Source organism: Giraffa tippelskirchi, chromosome 13 (assembly GCF_054371585.1).
Source record: "Giraffa tippelskirchi isolate mGirTip1 chromosome 13, T2T-mGirTip1v1.2.pri, whole genome shotgun sequence".
In the NCBI taxonomy this organism is placed as follows: domain Eukaryota; kingdom Metazoa; phylum Chordata; class Mammalia; order Artiodactyla; family Giraffidae; genus Giraffa; species Giraffa tippelskirchi.
In genome coordinates, this window is record NC_137287.1 from 93,679,736 (window position 1) to 93,693,813 (window position 14,078).

Sequence of the window (14,078 nt, forward strand, 5' to 3'; positions counted from 1 at the left end):
GTTAGAAAAGCAATCTATGCTCAAATAAGTTTGAGAAATTTAAGGCAAAGTTAAGTACAACTTCTTATTTCACTCCCAAATAAATCTATGTAAAAGCATCTTTTCCTGAATACAAGTTTATCCTCTTTTCTCACAGTCCCACTTTCCTTAGTTCTCTTAATGATAGTGCCATTTCTATTGCCCTGAGTAGCTTGATTTATTCCCCTCTTTCTTTGAATCCAGCAGTGTTCAATAGAAATATAGTGCAAATCATGTGTGTGATTTAAAATTTCTAAGGAATTCCCTGGTGGTTCAGTGGTTAGGACTACATGCTTTCACTGTGGAGAGTGAGGCTCAATCCCTGGTTGGGGAGTTAACATCCCTCAAGCCACACAGCCCCCACCCCCCAAAAAAAGCTAAATTTCTAGTAGCCATGTTTTAAAAAGTAAAAAGAAACAGGTTAAATTCATTTTAATATTATATTTTATTTAATCCACTATATCCCAAATACTATCATTTCAACATATGACACTAAAAGTGGTCAAACGCCACAGTGCCTAGTGGCTATCATATTGGACAAAGAAGCATTATCTAATCAGTCATTTATTTCAGTTACCTCCCAAATGTGTGCTCCACTCCTAGTTTCTCTACTTTCTGGCCTACTGGTCAGTTAATCTTACTAAACCATTGTGCTGTTATTTTAAATCTTTTGGGCATGCTGCATGTCGTGTGGGATCTTATTTCCCCAATCACGGATCAAACCTGTGCCCCCTGCTTTGGAGTCTTAACCACTGGACCGCCAGGGAACTCCCCATAGTCCTATTTATAATCTCTCCTCTATTTAAAACGTTTTGATGGCTTCTTTGCCTACAGAATAAAGTCCAAACAACTTAATATCCAAAGAACCCCACCATTTGGTATTTTTCCACTTTTTCTCATTACTTCTCATATGCTTACACAACATGCAGCAAAGTAAATTTCACAGTTCTCCAACTAGACACCTTACTTTTATTCTGCTCTAAGGCTTGGTTCATCCAACATGAAATTCCTTCTCACCGTATTTCTGCTTACTGAAATCCAACCCAACTTTCATGGCTTACTCCAAATGATACCTCCTCCTTAAAGTCTTCATCAATTACAATTAGCTGTAAACCTTCTGATCTTTTACAATATCTCACTTTTTTTGCTTTAAAAAAAAACTTTTATTTTGAACAATTTTTCAACTTACAGAAAAGTTTCAGGAATAATACAGAGAGAGTTCCCATATACCCCTACTCAGCTACTCCTAATGTTAACATCCTGCACAAGGATCAAAATGAAGAAATTAAAAGTTAATACTTTCATAGTATTAACTAAATAAAGAAGTTTATTCAAATATACAAAACTAGAAATAATAAAAAGGGAAATATCTTAAATTTTAATTAATTGTGAAGAGATGTTATACCACTCTTAATGGCATTTATCACAATTCCTTGTCTTAAAATTCTTGGTATACATAGTAATCCCAGCTAGATTATGAGAACTACTAAAATAAGAGTTTGCATCTTCATCTCACCTACAGTGCCTGTCACAGAGTAATACACACACACACAAATGTGTTGATAACAAAATAATTACAGTGGCAATAGCAACTTTGCGTGCTCAGTCGCTAAGTCGTGTCCAACTCTGGGACCCCATGAACTGTAGGCCACCAGGCTCCTCTGACCATGGGATTTTCCAGGCAAGAATACTGAAATGGGTTGCCATTTCCTCCTCCAGGGGATCTTCCCAACCCAGGGATCAAACCCACGTCTCTTACGTCTCCTGCATTGGTAGGCAGATTCTTTACCACTGCACTACCTGGGAAGCCAATAGAGCAACTTTGGAATTCTTTAAAATACTAACATCTTTGTAGGAGACAAGTTAGGTATCTGCCTAGCTTCCAAGCATCCACTCTTCTCCAAGAAATCCCCCAATCCATGTATAGATTAGGCCCCAACAGCCAAGTTTGTATACTTCATAACCCTACCACTTTGGAATGAGGACTCACTTCTGAAAATGTAATGCCATATTCCCCATTGAGGCAAAGAAACAGAGACAGCTGGTCTGCAAATAAACCCAAGAATAAACAGATACACAAAGCAAAACAGAATGCTTTTCCAGCTCTCCCAGTCCTGTCTATTTTCATCTTTTCCTGAACTAAACACATGCCTGTCTTTTGGTTCTTTCCATAACATTCAAAGACACTTCTAAAGTCACCCTATCCCCTCCTTTTTTCTTAATCTAGCTTTCATTGTTTCTTGAAACCAGAGCTTTAAAATAATGATGGAGACCAAGCCCTCATTGTCAAGGCCACTTACTCTGTCCTCTCCCTAGATCTAATGTCCTGAATTATAACTTTCCTACCTTCCAGGGCTGAGGCTTCCCTGGTGGCTTAATGATAAAGAATCTGCCTGAAATGCAGGCGACTAGGGTTCAAGCCCTGGGTCAGGAAGATTCCCTGGAGAAGGAAATGGTAACCCACTCCAGTATTCTTGCCTAGGAAATCCCATGAACAGAGGAGCCTGGTGGGCTACAGTCCATGGGGTCACAAAAGAGTCGGATATGATTTAGCAACTAAACAACAACCATAAGGGCTAAGAATCCGTTTCTGAAGGAACCTTAAATTTCAGGCAGCTGAAGAGACTGAAATGCACAAAAGAAGAAATGTCTACCTTATTTTGGCATAGAGTCTTCTGCAGAACTTTCTCTATTATGCTCTCCTCTCAGAATCCCTACTACTGGTCATAGTCACTGAAAGAGAACACCAGTCTACATTAATGAAAGTTATTTTAATGAAATACTATTTTCATTACTCTCAAGTACCCTCTTACATTGACTTAAATGAGTGGCTTATAAAGTATCAATAGGTCTTTATGGGACCTGTACCAGTGAATAGATGAAAATGCTTTGTTATTAATCATTAATGTTTGCAGGTTATGCGGGTGCTACTCAAATTTCCCAGATATTTTGTTACTTTAAGTAGGCCAGACATCTCCCAGTCAATCTTCTTCATCCAATTAACTATCACAGCCAAAGCAGTTTTACTCTCTCTTCCCTACCTCAAGGCCTTTGTATCTGCTATTCTTCCTGCCTGGAGAACCCCTTCCCCCACCCCAGCCAACTATCTTCATCCTTTCTTCCTTTAGCCCTTTCCATGCATAGCATGCAGGTGTGCCCAGAAGCTCAGTCATGTCTAACTCTTTGTGACCCCTTGGACTATAGCCCACCACGCTCCTCTGTTCATTGGATTCTCCAGGCAAGAATACTGGAGTAGGTTGTCATTTCCTCCTCCAAGGGATCTTCCTGAACCAGGGATCAAACTCGCATCTTCTGTGTCTCCAGCATTGGCAGCAGATACATTTAAGCAGAACATTCAGCTTAAATGTTCTCCCTCAGAGAATCCCCTCACCACCACCCTCTCTAAACAGATATTATTCCCCTTCCTGCCCATGCTTCATTTCTTTTTTTCACTTCCTCCCCCTCTACCCCAATTGCATTTTGATCAAATTTATTGAGATATAATTTATATAATAAAGCGCACCCATTTTAAATGAACAAGTTGATGAGTTTTGATAAATGTAGCCACCATCACCAAAATCAAAACCTTTTTCGTCATCTTAAAGATTCCCTTGTACCCCTTCCCAAGCAATCCCACCCCTGGACCCAGGCAATCACTGATCTGATTTCCATCTCTGTGGGTTATATTTGATTTTTCCAGGCTTTCATATATACAGAATCATTCAGAATATATTTTTTCCAGGCTAAATTCTTTTTATCAGCATAATGTTTTCAAGATGCATCCATGTTGTTGGTATCAGTAGTTAGTTCATTTTTATTGCTGGGTGGTACTCCACTATACAGAAAATAACTCTTTTCACCACCTGGTGGGCATCTTTGGGTTGTTTCCAGTTGTTGGCTGTTGCAAACAAAACTACTATGAAATTTGTGTGCAAGTCTTTTTGGGTATATGTGATTTCATCCCAAGGACTGAGTCATAACAGCAAATGTTTATAAGAAAGTTTCCCTTCAAACAGGGAGTTTGGGATGCTCATGTACACACTACTATATTTAAAATGGATAACCAACAAGGACCTATTGTATAGCACACGGAACTCTTGCTCAGTGTTATATGGCAGCCTGGATGGGAGGCGGGTTTGGGGGACAATGGATACATGAATATGTATGGTTGAGTCCCTTCACTGTTCACCAGAAACTATCACAACATTGTTTGTTAATCAGCTACACCTCAATACGAAATAAAAAGTTAAAAAAAAAAAGAAAATAAACTTTCCCTTTGAAATTCCCTGGTTGTCCAATGGTTAGGATACTGTATTCTTACTGCCAAGGGCCCAGTTTCAGTCCCTAGTCAAGGAACTGAGGTCCCACAAGCCATGCTGCCAAAAAAAAAAGAAAGAAACTTTCCGTCATTTACTCTTCATTACAGCTTTCAATAACTTAAAACTCCTTTTTGTTGCATACTTGTTTCTTTTTTCATTTCCCACTCAGCTCTCCACTAGACTGAAATTCCATGAGGCAGGGACCCTGTGTCACTGGTTTGTCACTGAGCCCAGAGGGCCTAGTACAGTGCTCTTAATAAATATTTTTGACTATCTGAGCAGAAGAAAAATCAAATTGGCCCCTGCCTGAAATATCTTGAATTTGAAATCAAAGGTCTCCAAATGAATGAGGCTTTAACTATAAACCCCAAAGGAATCAAATGATTTGTAAAACAAAGCAAAAACAAAACTCTTCCAAAACACCTATCAATACTTAAGGATGAAGCATGCATAGTGACCTACCTTTCCTGAAGATCACAAAAGTCAGAGCAGCTGAGGTTCTGGGAAGTTAACAAATGAACCTGACAGACTCCAAGAGCCAGTAAGCTCCAATCATGTGCACAACTATCCATGGCACTGGGGCTGGCCCTAAGCATAGGCAGAGATGGCAGCTACCCATGTGGTATAAGATAAGGATGCTTCTCTCCCCATAGAAGGAGGAATGCATCATCTCCCTGATAAATTTGAAAGAAGGAACTGGGCATGCTTGGCTGGGCCTTAACTCCCTCTGCTGTCAGTGTCAGGGGCTTGTGGGGTGTGTGCTTTCTGCTCTGCTACCTGCCACCTAGTAAGAAGTCACCACTGTGGGGATGAGGGGGAGGCCTGAAGTATACAGAACACTGTGAACAGATGGACAAGACTGTCAAAATCAAAGCTTGAGCACGAGCCATAGACCTAAACCCATACTTTTCAACCAGCTTCAGAAGTTTAGAAAGATGGTATTTTGAACTCTATTGAACTCCAGTCTCTGTCTCCTAGAAAACTATTAGAAAGGGGTGTGGTGCTTTGGGCTCATAAACTCAATACTCTCTATTCTTCTTACTGTATCTAGGGCTTACCTCAAGGATAAAAACAGCTGGTTCATAAACATTTTTGAGAGAAAAAGCTGTGGCTTTATCATCTTTGTATACCCTCTCCCAGCCCAATAGATACACAGTTAGCACACCGTGGGCCACAAATATAAAAGTAGAACTAACTCCAGATAAGATGATTGGAGCAGGGCTGTAATATGGCATCAGACTACTCTCAATTAGAATTCTTTGGATGCCAATCAACTCCTGAGCACGAGCCAGCTTGATAAGGAGCAGGTTAGTGATAGCAGAAGAATCCCTGAGAACAATTAGACTTCTGGGGCGGTAGTGAGTAGCCCAGGCTGCACCCAGGAATCACCTGGGGAGCTTTGGGGGAAAAAAGATAGCCAGGCTATATCCCAGACAAATAAAGTTGGCACCTCTAGAGGTGGGACCTAGGCATCAGTAATGTTTAGTACTCCCTAGGTGATTCCAATGTGCAGTCAAGGTTGATAGCCAGCATACTAGGCTGACTTTCTTTGGCATAATTAATAGATTGTAAGAAATGAATACTCTCTACTACACAAAGCAATCTATAGATTCAATGCAATCCCTATCAAGCAACCAACGGTATTTTTCAGAGAATTTAAACAAACAATTTCACAATTTATATGGAATTACAAAAAACCTTGAATAGCCAAAGCAACCTTGAGAAAGAAGAATGGAACTGGAGGAATCAACCTGCCTGACTTCAGGCTATACTACAAAGCTACAGTCATCAAGACAGTATGGTACTGGCACAAAGACAGAAACATAGATCAGTGGAACAAAACAGAAAGCCCAGAGATAAATCCATGCACCTATGGACACCTTATCTTTGACAAAGGAGGCAAGAATACACAATGGAGAAGAGACAATCTCTTTAACAAGTGGTGCTGAGAAAACTGGTCAACCACTTGTAAAAGAATGAAACTAGAACACTTTCTAACATCATACACAAAAATAAACTCAAAATGGATTAAAGATCTAAATGTAAGACCAGAAACCATAAAACTCCTAGAGGAAAACATAGGCAAAACACTCTCTGACATAAATCACAGCAGGATCCTCTATGACCCACCTCCCAGAGTAATGGAAATAAAAGCAAAAATAAACAAATGGGACCCAATTAAGTCTAAAGGCTTTTGCACAACAAAGGAAACTATAAGCAAGGTGAAAAGACAGTCTTCAGAATGGGAGAAAATAATAGCAAACAAATCAACTGACAAAGAATTAATCTCAAAAATATACAAGCAGCTCCTGCAACTCAATTCCAGAAAAATAAGCGACCCAATCAAAAAATGGGCCAAAGAACTAAACAGACATTTCTCCAAAGAAGACATACAGATGGCTAACAAACACATGAACAGATGCTCAACATCACTCATTATCAGAGAAATGCAAATCAAAACCACAGTGAGGTACCATCTCACGCCAGTCAGAATGGCTGCTATAAAAAAATCTACAAACAATAAACGCTGGAGAGGGTGCAGAGAAAAAGGAACCCTCTTACACTGTTGGTGGGAATGCAAACTAGTACAGCCACTATGGAGAACAGTGTGGAGATTCCTTAGAAAGCTGGAAATAGAACTGCCATATGACCCAGAAATCCCACTGCTGGGCATACACACCGAGGAAACCAAAATTGGAAGAGACACGTGTACCCCAATGTTCATCACAGCACTGTTTACAATAGCCAAGACATGGAAGCAACCTAGATGTCCATCGGCAGATGAATGGATAAGAAAGCTGTGGTACATATACACAATGGAATATTACTCAGCTATTAAAAAGAATGCATTTGAATCAGTTCTAATGAGGTGGATGAAACTGGAGCCTATCATACAGAGTGAAGTAAGTCAGAAAGAAAAATACCAATACAGTATATTAATGCATATATATGGAATTTAGAAAGATGGTAACGATGACCCTATATGCAAGACAGCAAAAGAGACACAGATGTAAAGAACAGACTGTTGGACTCTTTGGGAGAAGGCGAGGGTGGGATGATTGAGAGAATAGCATTGAAACATGTATATTATCATATGTGAAATAGATCGCCAGTCCAGGTTCGATGCATGAGGCAGGATGCTCAGGGCTGGTGCACTGGGATGACCCTGAGAGATGGGATGGGGAGGGAGGTGGTAGGGAGGGTCAGGATGGGGAACACATGTACACCCATGGCTGATTCATGTGAATGTATGGCAAAAACCACCATAATATTGTAAAGTAATTAGCCTCCAATTAAAATAATAAAAATTAATTAATTAATTAATTAAATTAAAAAAAAGAAATGAATACTCTCAGGCCTCACCCCCAGACCCACTTTATCTACATTTTTAGCCAGAGCCCCAGGTGATTAATACATGCATTAAAGTTTGAGACAGATCAGTTTAGAATATATATCTAAGAGTCAACAAAAACTTTTGTAATCTTGGCTGCATCAACTGAGTGATTTAGGTTAAGCTGCTTAACCTAGCTAAACCTTATTTGAATAAGCTATGACAGGTCTAAACGATGGAAAGCTATACAACCATCAAAAGGAATTTATAAAATTTTTTTATGCTATAGAGTGATTCCTACAATATCTTAACAGAAAAAATATATATAAACACATATATTGTCTGTGTTATAGAAAGATAAAAAACTTTTAAAATGGGCTGTGGGGATAATTAAATAATATACATAGAGAAGTTAGCATTTTTTCTAGAACATAGTAAGTGCTTAATAAATATCAGCTATTTAACAAGTATTAACAAATATTCCTTTGTTGTACAGCTACTGTTTGGTTATTTTTTTTCAGTCACTAAGTCATGTCCATCTCTTTTCGATTCTATGAACTGCAGCACACCAGGCTTCCCTGACCTTCACTATCTCACAGTTTGCTCAGATTAACGTCTACTAACTTGATGATGCTATCCAACCATCTCATCTATGTCCACCCTTCTCCTCCTGCCCTCATCTTTCCCACCATCACGGTCTTTTCCAAGGAGTCAGTTCTTCACATCAGGTGGCCAAAGTATTGGAGTTTCAGCTTCAGCATCAGTCCTTCCAATGAATATTCAGGACTGATTTCCTTGAGGATTGACTGGTTTGATCTCCTTGCAGTCCAAGGGACTCTCAAGAGTCTTCTACAATACCACAGTTCAAAAGCATTAATTCTTTGGTGCTCAGCTTTCTTTATAGTCCAACTCTCACATCCATACATGTCTATTGGAAAAACCATAGCTTTGACTAGATGGACCTTTGTTGGCAAAGTAATGGCTCTTTTTTAATATGCTGTCTAGGTTGGTCATAGCTTTTCTTCCAAGGAGTAAGCATCTTTTAATTTCATGGCTGCAGTCACAACCTGCAATGATTTTGGAGCCCAAGAAAATAAAGTCTGTCACTGTTTCCATTGTTTTCCCATCTATTTGCCATGAAGTGATGGGACCAGATGCCATGAACTTAGTTTTCTGAATGTTGAGTTTTAAGCCAACTTTTTCACTCTCCTCTTTCATCAAGAGGCTCTTTAGTTCCTCTTCACTTTGTGCCATAAGGCTGGTGTCATCTGAATATCTGAGGTTATTAATATTTTTCCTAGCAACTTGATTCCAGCTTGTGCTTCATCCGGTCTGGCATTTCACATGATGTACTCTGCATATAAGTTAAATAAGCAGGGTGACAATGTACAGCCTTGATGTACTCCTTTCCCTATTTGGAACCAGTCTGTTGTTCCACGTCCAGTTCTAACTGTTGCTTCTTGACCTGCATACAGATTTCTCAGGAGGCAGGTGAGGTGGTCTGGTATTCCCATCTCTTGAAGAACTTTCCACAGTTTGTTGTGATCCACACAGTCAAAGGCTTTGGCATAGTCAATAAAGCAGAAATAGATGTTTTTCTGGTACTCTCTTGCTTTTTCGATGATCCAATGGATGTTGGCAATTTGATCTCTGGTTCCTCTGCTTTTTCTAAATCCAGCTTGAACATTGGTAAGTCCACAGTTCACATATTGTTGAAGCCTGGCTTGGAGAATTTTGAGCATTACTTTGCTAGCATGTGAAATGTGTACAATTATGCAGTAGTTTGAACATTCTTTGGCATTGCCTTTCTTTGGGACCGGAATGAAAACTGACTTTTTCCAGTCCTGTGGCCACTGCTGAGTTTTCCAAATTTGCTGGCATATTGAGAGTAGCACTTTAACAGCATCAACTTTTTCTCCCTCCACAGGAGATCCTCAAAGACTGGAAGGTAGGTATGGTTCATTCTCTTGTGGGGTCACTGCTCCTTTCCCCTGGGTCCTGGTGCACATAAGATTTTGTTTGTGCCTGCCAAGAGTCTCTGTTTATCCCAGTCCTGTGGAAGCTCTATAATCAAATCCTTCTGTGCTTCAGATTCCTTGGGGATTTCCAGTCCCTTTGCTGGATCCCCAGGTTGGGAAGTCTGATGTGGGCCCTAGAACCCTCACAACAGTGGGAGAACTACTTTTCTATCCTTGTTCTCCAGTTTGTGAGTCGCCCATCCAGCAGGTTTGGTATTTGATTTTATCGTGATTACTCCCCTCCTACCATCTTGTGGCTTCTCCTTTGTCCCTGGATGTGTGGTATCTTTTTGTGGTGGGTTCCAACATCTTCCTGTGGATGGTTGTTCAGCAGCTAGCTGCAATTTCTCTCACAGGAGATAAGCACACGTCCTGCTACTCCACCATAAACGACGTGGGGAACATGGCCGTCTGGTTGCAGCAAATTGATTTTGGAAGTCATGCTATCAGGACACCGGAGAAGGCGATGGCGCCCGACTCCAGTACTCCTGCCTGGAAAATCCCATGGATGGAGGAGCCTGGTAGGCTGCAGTCCATGGGGTCGCGAAGAGTCAGACACGACTGAGCAACTTCACTTTCACTTTTCCCTTTCATGCATTGGAGAAGGAAACGGCAACCCACTCCAGTGTTCTTGCCTGGAGAATCCCAGGGACGGGGGAGCCTGGTGGGCTGCCATCTATGGGGTCGCACAGAGTCGGACACGACTGAAGCGACTTAGCAGCAGCAGCAGCAGCTATCAGGACACAAGAAAAATGTGGGTTCCTTGTACTCAGACATTAAAAGAGTCCACCTGCTAATGCCGGAGACCTGGGTTCGATTCCTAGGTTGAGAATATCTCCTAGAGAAGGGAATGGCTGCCCTCTCCAATATTTTTTCCTGAAGAATTCCATGGACAGAGTAACCTAGTGGGCTACAGTCTATGGGGTCACAAAGAGTCAGACACAACCGAGCAATTATCACTTAAGATTTTATTCTGAAAAACCTCAAAACTGTACAAAAGTCAAACATCATGAACACTTACTTCCTATCATGCAACTTCAACAATATTCAATTCATAGTCTTTCTTGTATCGTCTTTGCCCTCACCCCTTCTATGCCTGTGTGGATTATTTTGAAGTAAATCCAGACACATCACTTCATCATAAATACTCTATTTTCTTTTTGGCTGCATGTTGCAGCTTATGGGATCTTAGGTCCCCAATTAGGGATCAAACCTGGGCCCCAAAGCACCTGAGTCCTAACCTGTCCACTAGAACTGCCACAGAATTCCTTTATCATAAGTACTCTTATGGATACTCTTAAAGGATAAAGACTGTTTTTTAACACTTTCACAAAGCACATTATAACACAAAAAATTAATAATTTTCCAATATCATTAACTACAGTCAGTGTTTAAACTTACATTATTGTCAGTCTTTGTTTAAACAATTGTTTTGCTCAAATTAGTTTCCAAATAAGGTCAACATTTTGCATCTGATTATTTTGTCTCTTAATCTTTTTTAACCTATAGGTTTTCCCTTTGCATTTTATTTATTGAAGAAACCAGGTTGTTTGTTTGAAGAGCTTCCACATACAGGATTTTGATGACTGAATTTTTGTAATTTAACCTGTTCTCTCCCCTATATTTCTTATAATCTGATAGAGCTAGAGGTTTGATTAGATGTAGATTAGATTGCTTTCTTTAAAATAATTCCTCATAAGTGGAGCTATTTACTTCCTATTCATCTCATCAGGGAAACAGAAAAATTCTAGTTTGTAACATTAACTACTTTGCATCAATATCTCTTTTTTAAAATATATTTATTTACTACTTGCTTCAACAGCACATATACTAAATGTTTAATTTTTTGGCTGCACTGGGTCTTAGTTAGGGCATGAGGGTACGAGTTCCCTGATCAGGGATTGAACCCATGCCCCCTGCATTAGGAGTATGGAATCTTAGCCACTAGACCATCAGGGAAGCCCCTATGATCTTATTTTGATTGGTCAGTTGGTTCAGGGATCATCAGACTGGTCCATCCATTATAAAGTTCTACATCCCAGCTTTCCACCTACTGGTTTTACCTATTACCTGTTGGTAATACTGCCTAATGGTGATATATGTTATTTGATTAAGGGCTACAAAATTGTGATATTTTAATTCTGTTGTCTCTTCTGCCTTTGATTAAGTGGAATTATCTTATAAACAAGAAACTTCCCTCATCAACTCTATGGTATCCTGAAGTACAACTTATATGGAAAATGCAGGATTGATTCTTTCCTTTTATTGACCATGAACATGGTATTTTGGAATAAATTTATTTTCTGGCATCTTCTAGAGGTGACCAATGAATTATTTTAAGTATTATTATGAACTTATGACTTTTTAAAACATATTTGATGAATTTCAATACATTAGAGTCACTCTCCCTTTTGAGTTCAAATTGTTCCATATTTGCCCTTTAAATTGACTCCTTGGTCATTTAAACGTGACTCTAGACACTTTCCTGGTGGTTCAGTGGTTGGGACTCCATGCTTCCTTTGCAGGGGTCATGGGTTTGACCCTTGGTCAGGGAACTAGGATCCCACATGCCATATGACATAGCCAAAAATTTTTAATTAATTTTAAAAACTTAAAAACCAAACAAAAAAAGTGACTCTAGTAGTCTTAAACAGCTTCCTTCCTTCCTGGTATGACAAGAAGTTCCAACCTCAACTCTAAATTTTTAGTCCAGATCTTGAATCAGCCATTTTTCCAAGGAGTAATTGTTCCTTTCAATGGAACACGGTATTTAAAAGCTACAATTTGGACACTCAGAGTGAGTGTTGTTACTGGGCTGTTCATTTTTTCTAGGCCATCTTGATGGATAGAGCTAGAAAATTTTAAACAGAAAAATACATCATGGATTTACACTAATTTGCATTTACTTTTAAGGTTACAGAGTTTTTATTTCTTTTATTTTAACCTGAAAATCAAAGGACTTAACAACATTCACTATTTATTTGCTTTATCTTTAAATATATAGACAATAGTTTCAGAGTAAAAATATCAATATTATCAACAATGTAATTACTCAATACTGTTTAAGATTTTTATGCAGTCCTTTCTGTCCTTAGGATGCTTTCTACTAGGAATGAAAAAGCAAATTGTGGTTTAAAGCCATTTGAAATAATTTCTTTCTGTGTAGTTTAGCCAACAACTCAATATATAACTGAGTCCATTTTTTCCCCATTTTGATTCTATTTTTAGAGATTTAAATTTCTTCTTGCTTGCTCTAACGAAGCAAGCTACTATGTTACATGCTACCCTATGGCACATAACAGAAGCAGAAGATATTAGGAAGAGGTGACAAGAATACACAGAAGAACTATACAAAAAAGATCTTCATGACTCAGATAACCATGATGGCGTGATCACTCACCTAGAGCCATCTTGGAGTGCGAAGTCAAATGGGCCTTAGGAAGCATCACTACAAAGCTAGTGGAGGTGATGGAATTCCAGCTGAGCTACTTCAAATCCTAAAAGATAATGCTGTTAAAGTGTTGTACTCAATATGCTAGCAAATCTGGAAAACTCAGCAGTGGCCACAGGATTGGAAAAGGTTAGATTTCATCCTAATCCCAAAGAAGGACAATGCCAAAGAATGTTCAAACTACCGCATAATTGTACACATTTCACATGCTAGCAAAGTAATGCTCAAAATTCTCCAAGCTAGGCTTCAAAAGTACATGAACCGAGAACTTCAGATGTACAAGTTGCATTTAGAAAGGTAGAGGAACCAGAGATCACATTGCTAACATTTGCTGGATCACAGAAAAAGCAAAGGAGTTCCAGAAAAACATCTACTTCTGCTTCATTGACTACGCTAAAGCCTTTGACTGTATGGATCACAAAAAACTGGAAAATGCTTAATGAGATGGGAATACCAGACCACCTTACCTGCTTCCTGCGAAACCTGTATGCCGGTCATGAAGCAACAGTTAGAACTGGACGTGGAACAACAGACTGGTTCAAATTTGGGAAAGGAGTACACCAAGGCTGTATATTATCACCCTGCTTATTTAACATATGCAGAGTACATCATGCAAAATTCTGGGCTGGATGAAGCACAAGCTGGAATCAAGATTGCTGGGAGAAATATTAATAACCTTAGTAATGCAGATGACACCACCCTCACGGCAGAAAGTGAAGAGGAACTAAAGAGCCTCTTGATGAAAGTGAAAGAGGAGAGTGAAAAAGCTGACTTAAAATTCAACATTCAAAAAACAAAGATCATGGCATCCGGTCCCATCACTTCATGGCAAATAGATGGGGAAATAGTGACAGACTTTATTTTCCTGGGCTCCAAAATCACTGCAGATGGTGACTGCAGCCATGTAATTAAAAGATGCTTGCTTCTTGGAAGCAACCCTA